Source organism: Octopus bimaculoides, chromosome 18 (assembly GCF_046866305.1).
Source record: "Octopus bimaculoides isolate indiv1 chromosome 18, ASM4686630v1, whole genome shotgun sequence".
Taxonomy (NCBI): Eukaryota; Metazoa; Mollusca; class Cephalopoda; order Octopoda; family Octopodidae; genus Octopus; species Octopus bimaculoides.
The window spans coordinates 31,758,950-31,773,156 of record NC_142945.1 but is presented as its reverse complement, the minus strand read 5'-3'; the positions used below and the strand labels follow the sequence as shown (position 1 = coordinate 31,773,156).

Below are 14,207 nucleotides of genomic sequence, written 5' to 3'. Positions count from 1 at the left end.
CCAGAAAAGGGAAGAAAGTTACTGTTATTTAGCCCCAATAAACACCGTTTCTGGTTGGCTACGCGACACAAGCATTCTGTGTCCTTAAGTTTTCAAACAGGAGAAATATATATATATATATATATATATATATATATATATATATATATATTCTCTTTTACTCTATTACTTGTTTCAGTCATTTGACTACGGCCATGCTGGAGCACCGCCTTTAGTCAAGCAAATCAACCCCAGGACTTATTCTTTGTAAGCCTAGTACTTATTCTATGGGTTCTTTTGCCGAACTGCTAAGTTACGGGAACGTAAACACACCAGCATCGGTTGTCAAACGATGTTAGGGGGACAAACGGACACACAAACACACACATACATACATATATACGACAGGCTTCTTTCAGTTTCTGTCTACCAAATCCACTCACAAGGATTTGGTCGGACTAAGGTTATAGTAGAAGACACTTGCCCAAAGTGCCACGCAGTGGGACTGAACCCGGAACCATGTGGTTGGTAAGCAAGCTGCTTACCACACAGCCACTTCTGCGCCTATACAGCCACTCTTGCGCCTATATATATATATCAAACATACATATATCAAACATACATACTCACACCCTCACCCCATTCACACATACACACCCACACATTCCTTTCTCACATACACACACATGCTTGCGAACCTTAGTTCGTCGGAGTCACCGTTTCGTTAGTATTATTATCTCCCTTTCATTCAGTTTCTTTTTTCTGGTCATTTAGTCATGTTGGATCGTTGAACTCAGCACATCTTTTTCTCTCTCCATTTTTTTCCCTCTTAATCCTTTCTATCGAAGTGCGTAGGCTTGAAACGTAAAAGACTTTTCCATTCTTCCCGAGTGTTAAACTAATACACCTGTTTGTTGTTCCTACACCTGTCTTTTGTTTTCTGTAAATTTGAACTATACATATAATACACACACACACACACACACACATATCAGGTCACTAAGAATGAAATATCTGATTTTGAACTGAAAGTTTATTTTATTTTATCTTAACAAAAAGTAATGCAGTTAATCAAAGTATGCACCTAAATTATCAACACAATTTTGCCATTTTATGCCAGCATCGAAGAATTCTGGGGAGCAAGAAGTGATGAAATCATGAAAGGCTGTTTTTGCATCTTCTTCAGATTTGAAGTTTTTTTTCCATTAATGCCTGGAAAACGTGATAGACAGATGGTGAAAAGTCTGGTGAATATGGTTGATCACAGAGTACTACCAAGTTCAGTTCCTGTAAAATGAGTAGCGTTCTTTGTGTAACATATGGTTGAGCATTGTCTTGCAAGAGAATTGGCCCGTCTCTATTGACCAATCTCAGTTGTTTAATTGCAAGTTCACTGATCATATCATCCAATTGGTTGATGGATACATCCATTGTAATTGACAGACCAGGTCTCATGAAGCTGTAGTGGATGATACCAATACTGGACCACCAAACATACACTATTAGCTTTTCTTGGTGAATATTCCTTTTTAGATTGTGTTGCTGTCTTTCCCCAGCAAACTCTCTTCTTTGGAGGCATAATCTATGTATATATTAAACAGAACAACAAAAGTTATAATAGATGGCAGGGTCGGTACTTTTCACATATCTGTAATTTTTCAGATTAACACCCGCACGATTACCCAACCCTAATCCTAACACTAACCCTAACCCTAAACCCTAAACCCTAACCCTAACCCTGACCCTAAAAAACGTAACCGTAACATTAATCCTAAACCCTAACCCTGACCCTAAAACCCTAATCCTAACACCCTAGTGAAAATCGTGGTAAATTTACAAAACATTGACGAACATGAGTTATATTTTACTGAATGATTGTGTACTTGCACGTGTATGCTTTTGAGAGAGCGAGAGAGGAAGAGGTAGAGAGAGTGGGAGAAAGGAATAGGGGTAGTTAAAAGTTTTCTTATGACTGCTTCTCTTCACTGCCTATTACTTCATTAGAAATCTAAGGATGCACATAAGCACGTAATAGAGAAAAATGAAACAAATATGGACGACTTGCTCCGAAACACCACCGAATGGGGAACACTTCTCAAAAATAACCTGCAGTTGTTTCCTTCACAATTCCTACATGCTCGAAATGTACATACATCAAGGTATATTTGTACAAAATTTCATGAAAAAATATTCATTTTCCTGGAAGTTAAGAGGAATTTAAGTGGAATTTCCGAATATTGTACCCCACCCCCTTCCAAAACACTTCCACCTAAAATTTTTGTATATTTGGAATCTACATAATAAATAACATATGCATAGAAAATTTCATTAAAAAATATTCATTTTTATGAAAGTTATGACCTTCCAAAGTTGGGGGATACAACTCTGTAGTTATGCCATCAATGTTTTGTAAATATACCACGATGTGAATGATTGTGTTTACTTGCACGTGTATACGTTTGAGAGAGCGAGAGAGGAAGAGAGGGAGAAATGAATAGAGATTGAGAGCAATGTGTATGTTGTTGTCACAGGTCATGTATGTGTGGTTGTGTGTGTTTTTACGTATCTATGTTATGAAAAATAGGTAAAGAATACTGAGATGAAAGTTTAATCTATGACGTTGTATGTATCACTTTCTCTCTCTCTCTCTCTCTCCCTCTCCCTCTTTTACTCTTACTCTCTATATTTTTATGTTGAGCGCGTGTGTAAGAATGACGTTCCAGGTAGAAGGGATGAAATATAAAAGTTGCTAGAAACAACAGCCAAATCTCCCTTAAATCACACAAACTAAACGGAATTTTAAAAATCTAATTACTGCACTGGAAAGTTCACATCGATAAAATTCCATTGATGTAAAAATTTTTACGAAAAAGTGGAAAATGTGGATTTCTATAAACTTTCAAAAAGGCTTCACACAGACACACAACTTCAGATTTATATATTAAGATATATATACACGGTATCCCCAAAAAGTGTGTAGGGATGTGGTTGAACCGAATCACGTCGGGGGTCACCAATTGTAGGGAAGTGTTTATACACCATTAGGTGTACTCCGCTTCCGTACATTAACTTCTTGAAGAAACAACGGAACGCAGATTCTGAACTATCAACACAACAATATTTATTACAATAGAATTCGGCAGCACTTCGCCCTTTGGTTATTGAGACGCCGTCAATGATGTTGCGTGGTTATTTGTGTAGTTCCAGAGTTGGAATGCTGGAGAGAGGCTGCTACGACGTCCAGGCCCTTCACCGGCCAGCGAGAAAGAGGATGAAAATCCGCGCGAAGCTTGGATATCGATGACTACGCATGTGCATGAGACTCTTCCTGTATTCCTTCCGGAACTAGTTCCTGCGCATGCGTGGATAAACTTTCCGGAAATGTCATCTGCTATTAAAGCGTCACTACATGGCTCCCCCTCGAGTGCCGAAAGCACGAAAATAGAAAATTGGAGGGGCGCCTGAGGCAAGATGGCTACCGAAACCACCCACAAGATGTGGCACAAACACACACAAAGAAAAATCAAAGAAATGATGTACACTTGTGAGATACATGCATGCAATGTACAAAAGAATTGACAATGATAAAACAACCGTGATGACCACTGTCCAGGAAAACTGGAATCACGCGATGTAAAAGTCTGATTTTTTTGTTTTTTTCTGAAAGGAAAGAAAATATATGAGTGCACAAGTGTGCGTGTGAAAGAAAACACAGAACATAGTAAAAATGTCTGTAGAGAAAAATCCAGTTCGTATAAGAGTTACACAAGATTTAGAATGTTCATACGCAGGAAGTTGTGGTCAAGGAGCAGAGCTGTAGTTGAGCGTCGATGCTGCGACCTGTGTTACCTGGTACGGAATATTCTGGCTGGTTAGTTCTGGTCTGTTGATCGTGAGTGGAAACATCCACTCTAATAGGGTCGAGATAAAACCGCGCTTGTTGATGTTGGTGTTGTTGGCGACGACAATGGTAGACAGTACATTGGTGGTGAAAACGTCGGCGCTGGAACTGGCTGTAGCTGTGTTCTGTATGTGTGTGGTGGTAATGATGTTGACAGTGGTGTGCGTAGTGGTTGTGACAGGGCGTCTATTTGAAAGATACCGTTGAGTGGCATTGCTTGAAAATGCTGTCATGAATTCGGAACTGCGAGCGAAAATGACCAAAAGATCCCGTGCAAATGAAGATAAGCCAGAAATCTTCCATTCTCCGGCCGAGAGAAACGGAGAGGTGACGAAAAATGCTGAACTGGGAACAAATAAGCATCAAAAAATGTTATGTACTCACTGAAATGTAACTGTGCATTTTACTGCTATTTTCAGCAAGTAGAGGACGCTGTGTAAGAATGAATTGACGTCTCGTGAAACATGTAGGAAACTGCTCAAAAAGTTGTTAGGGTGAAATAACCGTGAAGTTTTTTGTGTGAAAAACCACAAAGGTCTCAGCCGCAAAGAAGTCATTGGTTATAGGCTTTAACGTAGAAAAATTTACTTAGCTTTTCACTTGTGATGGATAAGAATGCAGAGGCAATCCTGAAGTTGAACGTCGCGAAGCATACGAATTCAATGGCTGTTGAAACGAGGTCTGTAGATCTTTTAGCTCGGGGTACCAATTTGCAAAGTACCGTGTGATGACCAAGAGAAAGTCCTGCAGCTGTGGAATAAGCTGATACGAGTGAGTGTGTGTGCATTCTCTATCTGTGACGAGCATGTTGAGAGACAGGCGATGGCTCGTGTAGTATTATCGGTCGGTAGTTCAGATTTTCGGCTGCAGTTGTTCTTTATTCGGGGTCACCAATTGTAGGGACTTGGTTGAACCGAATCACGTCGGGGTCACCAATTGTAGGGATGTGGTTGAACCGAATCACGTCGGGGGTCACCAATTGTAGGGAAGTGTTTATACACCATTAGGTGTACTCCGCTTCCGTACATTAACTTCTTGAAGAAACAACGGAACGCAGATTCTGAACTATCAACACAACAATATTTATTACAATAGAATTCGGCAGCACTTCGCCCTTTGGTTACTGAGACGCCGTCAATGATGTTGCGTGGTTATTTGTCTAGCTCCAGAGTTAGAATGTTGGAGAGAGGCTGCTACGACGTCCAGGCCCTTCGTCGGCCAGCGAGAAAGAGGATGAAAATCCGCGCGAAGCTTGGATATCGATGACTACGCATGCGCATGAGACTCTTCCTGTATTCCTACCGGAACTAGTCCCTGCGCATGCGTGGATAAACTTTCCGGAAATGTCGTCTGCTATTAAGACGTCACTACAAGTGTATACACACTTTAGCAGTTGATAACTCACCTGATGTTTTTCTTTCCAGATGAAACCCATTGGAATTAATGATGGCAGTCAGCCTAAGCTTTGAACAAAAGAAATTCATTCTAAAATGCAACTGGAAGTGTGAGAACGCAGTTGAAGTGCAAAGACAGTTTAGAATGGAGTTTCAAACAGGTTCACCCACGCAACTTACCATCACTCGAATTAGTGATTTGTTTGAAGCCGATGGAAATGTTCAGAATGTTCACGAGAAGCGTTCACGAAAAGACCACGAATATTGACAACCCCTACAAAGCAAGAAGGAGTGCTGGAAACATATCACCAAAGTCCAAGAATATCTGTGCGGCAAGTGAAGTCCTGAGGTAGGTATTTCAAAATCGTCTGTCCAACGCATTTTGAAGCGTTGTCAAAGTTACGTTCCAAGATTAGTCCATGCTATTAATGACGATGATTCAGACTGAAGAGTGCAGTATTGCGAGTGGTACTTGGCACGATGTGAAGAAGATTCACACTTTCCAACAAAGATTGTTTGGAGTCATAAGGCCACATTCAAATTAAATGGTTCAATTAACCGTCACAATTGCACCTACTGGGGACTTGAGAATCCGCATATCATGGTGGAACACAGTGTGGTGTGGTTTATCATCAAGAGGATTAATTGGACCATTCTTTTTTGACGCTACTGTGACTGGTCCCGTGTACTTGAACTTACTGCAACAGTTTGTCATGCCAAGCATAAGAGAAGACTTTGAAGATGAGGAGTTTTATTTTCAGCAAGATGGGGCACCCCCACACTACCATCGCGATGTTAGATCTTTGTCAAACAGGGGAATTGGACGAAGGGATTTCTTTGAATACCTTCCGCGTTCACTCGACTTGACTTTTTTTATGGGGGTACCTAAAAGACAAAATCTACGCTATGAAACCTGCAACAGTCGTTGATTTGAGAGCAGCCATTGAACGAGAATGCACACAAATACCAAATGAATTCTTTCATGATGTTTGCGATTCCATTGCTTCGCGTTGTCAGCAGTATCTGGACCAGAACAAATTAAACAACCCTTTTGGGTACCGTATGCGTCGATTTTCATTGAAACTTCTCAAAGCTTATAACAACTTTTTAATTTATTTAAAGTACTGTTATGGGTTTTCCAAACAAGGAAGTTTTTTCTAGCATAAGTCTAACAGAAATAGGAGCAAGATTCAAATACAACAAAAGTGGAATGATAGATTTTTTACGGACTTACAGCCTTCTTAAAGATCATAGTTATTGCAATGATTGTAATATCCGAATGGATAAAGCAAAGTATTCCAGAAATATTGATGGGAAATGCTTTCGTTGTCGTGGATGTAGAAAAGTTGACAACATCAGAAAGTCGTTGTTTTTCGAAAATTCAAAACTTGAGCTTTGGCAAGCATTTGGACTGACATACATGTGGGCTGAAGGTAGTGGAAAAGTTCGTTCAGCAAGTTATCAAACTATAATGAAAGAGTTGGAAGTAAAAAGCGAGCACACTGTTGCAGATTGGATGCAGTTTTGTAGAGATGTAGCAGTTGAGCAAGTTATAAACAATTCTTTAGAAATAGGTGGACACACCATAATTGTATAAATTGATGTATCATTGTTCACGAAAAGGAAATATAACGTGGGCTAATTGGTAAAAGAGCAATGGATTTTTGGAGGATATTGCCGAGTACAAAATAAAGGATTTCTTCTTCCAGTTGATAATAGGGAAGAAGAAACTTTATTGCCATTGATAGAAGAATGGATTGAGCCGGGATCAGTAATATATTCTGAAAAATAGAGTTTGTATAAGAACATTGAAAAGAAGCTATATTTCAAACATTACAGTGTCAACCATTCTCATAATTTCATTACTAGTTGCTACACAAACTCAGTAGAAGGTATGTGGACAAACGCTAAAGCCAAATTTAAACCAATGAATGGACCCACAAATGGATAACTAATTGACCAGCATTTACCTGAATTTATGTGGATTCAGCGTTTTATCATTTTTCGCATTACATTGCCTCGCATATATATAAATCGTAGATTGTATATTTGATGTTGTGGTTTCACTTTCGACTTTTAATGTATTGTTGAATATTGAAGTGTGGAAATTTCATTAAAGCAGCTATGTAAAGTGTACTTTCTATGTTCATTTGGATAAACTGTAGAAATTGTTGTTTTGATATTGTTATTAAAATCCCCATATTTTTCCACGTAGATTGAAAAAAAAAAATTTTCGAAAAAAAGTTTAAAATTTAAAATTGGTGGGGGGAGGTTGCGAGGGTGGGGTTAAAATTTTGAAAACTTTTTTTTTTTACATATTCGTAATCTCCGACATCTAAAACCTAAGAATCCGAAGAAATGTTTTTCAAAAAAATGCACTTTTCAAGGTGAGGTGAGAAACTACAGTAGCCCCTATAAAACTATATTATAGGAATGGAAGCGGGTGTCGTTTGGAATGTTTTTAAAAACGGAATGGTAATTATTGGACTGCTTAAGAAAGACGCATATTTTTCTCATATTGTGTCTGCATGTCTACGTGCATAAGAATCAGATTATTTTCACCTTTGAAAATTACTAATTTTGGAGCCTAAACTACAGGATATCCAGTACTCAAAACATGTTTTTCAACATTGTTGCTCCGAGTTTCACGTTATCACTTTATCGCTTTTCGAAAATTTTATTTACCTAAGAATTTACAAGGCACTTATTTAAGCCTGTAATTTAAATAACGCTGAATTCGGAGTAACGACGGTGAAAAATCTGTTTTGATTGATGTTGCTGGCAGAAATGTTAGAGTGTCGGAATAAATGTTTACTGATATTTTTTCCAACTCATTATAGTCTGAGTTCAATTCCCGTCAAGGTCAACTTGGCCTCTAATACTTTTGAAAGTGGATAAAATAAACTACCAGTCAATTGCTGGCTTTGTGCTTAAATTAGAATCAATTATTTACACACATATGTACATACTTTTTGCATAGACTACCCCCTAATCTATTTATAGTGTTACCCCTCAAGGCCATTCACACCCTGCCAACTTCTCAAAGTGCATGCAAACTTTGAAAAACAAATGTCGTAAGAAAGTTGTATTACGCAAGTTCTACTCCACCCTTTTATTCAATATACGTAAATTAAATTAGCTCTTACGTTAATCCGCTGTTTTTCACTCGTTCTCTTTCTATTGTGCCTTCTCCTCGTCAGTACTGATCACTCACTCCCTTTCTTTCTCTTTTTTTATACCGACCTCTTACTGTCCATTTCACTACCACCTCACTTATCTGTATCTAGCAGAACACTACTGCTTCCAATCGTTCTCACTCTTCTATTTCTTTTCCTCCTCCTTGTCAGTTTTGTCTTTCTCTTTTTACTCTCTATATGTCTATTACTCGCCCTCTCTCTCTATGTCTATTTAAAAACTTGAAAGACGTGTATGTATGTTAATAGATATATATACACACACGCACAGCGCGTTCTTTCTTTCTCTCTATTAGTTTTCTGTCTCTTACTTTTGTTCGCCCTCACTTAAATTGCATTGTAACTCCTCCTGTCTTACTCTTAGACAACCTCCACTCCAACTTTCCTCTTAACTGACCTCAATCGTTCTACTTTTCTCACTTTATTCTCTCCCCAGTTTATATGCATATGTGCGCGTGCGTATGGGTGTGTGTGTGTGTGTGTATACAGATAAATACATGTATAAACATGTATGTGTGTATACATACATACATACATACATACACGTATACACACATATTTCACAGTCACTACTTGAAATATATATACCCCACTTGTCATATAGCAGCCTTTGTTCTATTTTTTTCTCTTCGTTTTGCCTTTTTCTCTCTGCTTCCTGTCACCCTCTCTCGTTGTTTTCCATATCACGAATTAACTTATTACTTATGTCGATTGTTGTTGTCATTTTTCCTTCTTTTTATTCTTTTGCTTCCTCTTCTCGACGTCGTCATCGTACACTCCCACCGCTACCTCTTTCTGTTTTTCTGTCTCTTAATATGCGAACAATAAATAATGAATATGTAAACATGTATTATCTGTGTCTGTTACATCAACCCATTCATGAATTACTACCACTATAAAACCAGTTAGAGACGATAAATGTAATGAGGAGAAGGGGAGAGATAGAGAGAAATCAGAAAGTGGGGGGAATGGGGAGAGTCATCAAGTTCTACGTAAGCAACTTAAAAGTTATTTATCTGGCATGATGTTTGGAGAATACAGACGAACTTTTCTCATTGCTGAGGGGATCAGAACTTTCTGGAAACTTCATTTTACCTATATATAATACCTGATATTAGCAATACATCTCATAGTCATAACTAGGATACTGACAATCTGGAAGAATAAGTACTTTATTTAATTACAGCTGTAACATCGAATAATCAGGCTAAAGAGTCTCGAACGGTAATCTGCTTTTTAAATATATAGATATATGTTAAGTTGTTTATATATCACAAATACATATAAAACTGGTGGTGTATTAAAACAAGCGGAAGGAAGTTTCCCGAAAGTAAGAAACTTTTAATTTTTTTTCATACATATTATCATAATCTATTTATCTACATATCCTTAAATGTGTGTGTGTGTGACTTCTGGACAACAGACCTATATATATATATATATATATATATATATATATATATATATATATATATATGTGTGTGTGTGTGTGTGTGTGTGTGTGTGTGTGTGATATAAATGTATGTATGTACAGATTCGTTGATGCAGACAGGAAAATAGAACTCAAAACAGGACTACGTATATATTTTTTTTATTTTAAAGGCAGAAGTTACAAAGTTACTCTTGGGACGAAACTTTTGCACAGTGGTACTTATCAAACTTATCTATAGATATAATGTGTATGTTTGTATATGTACACATACAATGAGTCAAATTCTTCGACGTCTATCATCATTAATTTTAAAATTTTATACCTTTTGTGAATTTAAAACTACGAAGAAAAGTGCTTGTAAGTATTGCAAAAGTGGGACATAGTCAGTGAGTTGCAGCCTGTAGTTTGAATACATATGATACACGCATACACATACACACAATAACATATCTAAATACGATACATACACACATACATTTTGAGTGTATATGTGTGGTGTTTGTATGTACGTATATAATAAAATATGTGGGTGTGCCTGTATGTAGATTGTGTTTGTATGTGTGTGTATGTTTGTATATATACACACACACACACATATATACACCTATATATATATATATATATATATATATATATATATATATATACACACATGTATCATTCTTAAACAAGAATGTTGTTGATAGTGTCTTCGAAGTTTCGGCCAGCTAAGCTATCGTCAGACTGCTTTGCTGGCCGAAACTTCTAAATCAGTGTCAACAACATTCTTGTTTAAAAGTAATACACTAGTACTCTGCAAAAGTATAGAGTAACCCATCAGATTAATATAAAATTGCATTTATTACAACTGAACATAAAAGCAAACATATATATATATATATATATATATATATATATATATATATATATATATATATATATATATATATATATATATATTTATATTATAAGGTTTTTAAACTTTTAAATTTTCATATTCAAAAGAGACAGAGACTTCAAATTCGATATATCGATTTATTCACCACTCTATGTTAACATTTCTGTGCCAAACTTATCCAGTGACTGGTCCATTGGATTTAGACATTTGGCACTTCTTCAGGAGTGGTTACCTTTCGAACAAAACACGAAAAAACACATACATAACTATTATTAAGTCTTTAGCACTGGATAAGTTTGGCACAGAAATGTTAACATAGAGTGGTGAATAAATCGATATATCGAATTTGAAGTCTCTGTCTCTTTTGAATATGAAAATTTAAAAGTTTAAAAACCTTATAATATAAATATAAACTGTGAGAACGACCCTTAAGGAATCTAGTTAATGATCTCCTAAGGTAAGTTCTTATGCTATATTGGTAACGGTTGCTACATCCTCTGGGAAAATTATTATATATATATATATATATATATATATATATATATATATATATATATATGCATCTAAGAATCCACAAGTCACAAAAAATATGCACTCGTGTATTTGTCAATAGAGTGGGTATATTAGTCAAAGTGTACAGTATCATACACCCATTATGACCGATCTTATCAATCAGTTTCACACTAGGGGGTTCAACAGTTAAATAACAGACTGCTTATATAACCCTGCACTCTTCAGAGGTGGCAATTATGGAATGAAATATGGCGACTGCTCTCTATTGTTGGAGGTGAAAAGACATCCGGTTTGCGGTTGCTGTGAAAAAACGACAAAACACTGAGCAACGATTAAGTTAAGAGTTAAGTCCCTTGGCACCAAGACCTTGTGTCTTGGGGCGTTGCAAGGCAACAAGGGTTTTCTGGAAAAGTGTGTATGGAAAATTTGTGTATGTTTTAGGCTTGGTGTTCTTGTAAAGTTGGAATGGTATACAGTGGTACTATATGTGTAGCGTTTTCAGGGATGGGGAATAGTGCTCCACCCAATAAGGGGTAAAAATGTCCTGGACCTCTGCTTCACAGATCATATGATGCTCATCCATAATCTTAAGGTGACACCGATGATTTACTCAGACCATAACTTAATAGAACTTACAACATATGCCTTGCAGAGAACTGCAGACATGCAGGCTACTAGAAGCACCAACTCCTTTCCATCTTGAACTTTCATAAAACTGATTGGAAGGGTATTCAAAAAGAGGTCGTAGGACAAAACAGGACTACAAGTCTCTCTACACAAGATGTTAACATAAGACTACAGAACTTTATGACAATAATGCATGGCATATATTGTAAGTTTGATCTAGAGCAAATGTTAAGCCAACAGAAAACTTAATTGCCAGGGATACGAAGATTTTAATGAGACGACTAGCAAAGATCTCAAACTGTCCAAGTGTGCCACTAAAAGATAGCAAACATCTCTATCCCAAACAAACACTACTTGAGATTGAAAGAGAACTCAAACATTCCCATGTGAAGGAGAGGGCAGAGAAGGAAGTCAGGGCTACCAAAAATGTAAACAAACCCTAAAGCCTTCTATAGATTTGCAAAAGGGTCTACTTCAGTACGGTACAAGATAGGGCCACTGTTCCAAGAAAATGGCTTGCCAACTGCAGACCTCCAGAGGATAAGTGAAATACTGAATATGCAATACAAATGTGTTTTCACAACTCTGATAAAACACTTGCAAATAGCTATGCTTTATAAGATCTTTGGCACAGATTTACACAAAGAAATAGAGGAAACTGTTGTAATATCAGCCATTGGTGAAATGGGCTTAAACTCAGCCAGGGCCCTGATGGATTTCCAGCAATCTTCCTAAAGAAATGCAAAGGGGCTCTAGCAAAACTACTACAGATCCTCTTCCAAAGTTTCCTTGCAACTGGGAGACTTCCCAGAAAGTTAAAGAAAGGCATAATATATCCTATTGGCTGCTAAAAATTATAGACCTGTCACACGAAACTCCCATGTCAGCAAAGTCATGAAATGCATTGTCAGGAGGAAACTGACCACATTCCTGAAAGATAATGACTTGTTCCCTGACACTTGGCATGGCTTCTTCTCAGGAAGAAGCTGCATTACACAGCTTCTGCAGCATTATGACCCTCTTGAGAGGGTCAATCCACATTCCACATGTTGGTATTTTTTACTCCAAACCAAGTTTAAAATTTTAATTTACCTAAAGAAAATGTTTTTTTCATAATCTAATTCATCAATAAGAGACATGCTTGAAGTAACTGTTGTGAACCTTAACCCATTTGTGTTCTTTCTTTATATAAACACCATATCTGGAACCTTCCCTATGTTGGAAACTGCATTTCGGTGTGCATGGGTATATAATTTCAAGCACATGTATATCTATATGTATGTGTATAGTGATGTGTTCATTTATATGTATTTGAAAAAGTGTATGAATATGTCCATATAAGCATGTTTGTATATTGTATATACATGGATATGCAGATCTCAACCCTTGATTGGTGTCCTTAATATTAGAATGCCTTGATTTAAATGAATCCTACAAATAATTAATAATATTAGTGTATATATCATCATCATCATCATCATCATCATTATTTAATGTCTGTCTTCCATGCTGGAATGGGTTGGACGGTTTGACTGAAAACTGGTAAACTAGGAAACTACACCAGGTTCCAATCTGATTTGGTAAGGTTTCTGCATCTGGATGCCCTTCGTAATACCAACCACTCTGAGAGTGTAATGGGTGTTTTTTATATGCCACCGGCATGGGTGCCATTGACCTGACACTGGCATCAGCCTGACACTGGCATCAGCCACAACTATGATCTCACTTGGCTTGACAGGTCTTCTCAAGCACAGCTTATCACCAAAGGTCTCAGTCGCTTGTCATTGCCTCCCTAAGGCCCAACATTTGAAGATCATGCTTTACTATCTTGTCCCATGTCTTCCTGGGTCTACCTCTTCCACAGTTTCCCTCCACCATTAGAGTGCAACACTTCTTCACACAGCAGTCCTTGTCCATACGCATCACATGACTTTACCAGCACAGTCGTCTCTTGTACACATCTGATGTCTCTTATGCCCAACTTTTCTCTGCACATTGACATCACACGTCCAGAGAAGCATACTAGCTTCATTTCTTACAAGCGTACTCTTGTCCTCGGCAGTCACAGCCTATGTTTCACTACTGTACAGCATGGCTGTTCACACACAAGCATCATGCAGTCTGCCTTTCACTCTGACCAAGAGGCCCTTCATTACCAGCAGTGGTAGAAGCTCTCTGCCCAGCCTATTCTTATTCTAGCAGCCATGCTCTCAGAGCATCCACCCCGGCTACTGACTTGGTCACCTAGGTAACAGAAGCTATCGACTACTTCTAGTTTTCTCCATTGGCA

At 37.6% G+C, this 14,207-nt stretch overlaps 1 long non-coding RNA gene across 1 annotated transcript; it reads right to left on the bottom strand.

Moving 5' to 3' along the window:
• Positions 1 to 3,078: 3,078 nt before the first annotated feature.
• On the bottom strand, positions 3,079 to 9,793 carry LOC149132038 (uncharacterized). Its single transcript, XR_016244976.1, has 2 exons — positions 8,421 to 9,793; positions 3,079 to 7,055 (listed from the first exon to the last, which is right to left on the bottom strand). It is a non-coding gene; the product is annotated as an uncharacterized LOC149132038 (long non-coding RNA).
• Positions 9,794 to 14,207: the final 4,414 nt, after the last annotated feature.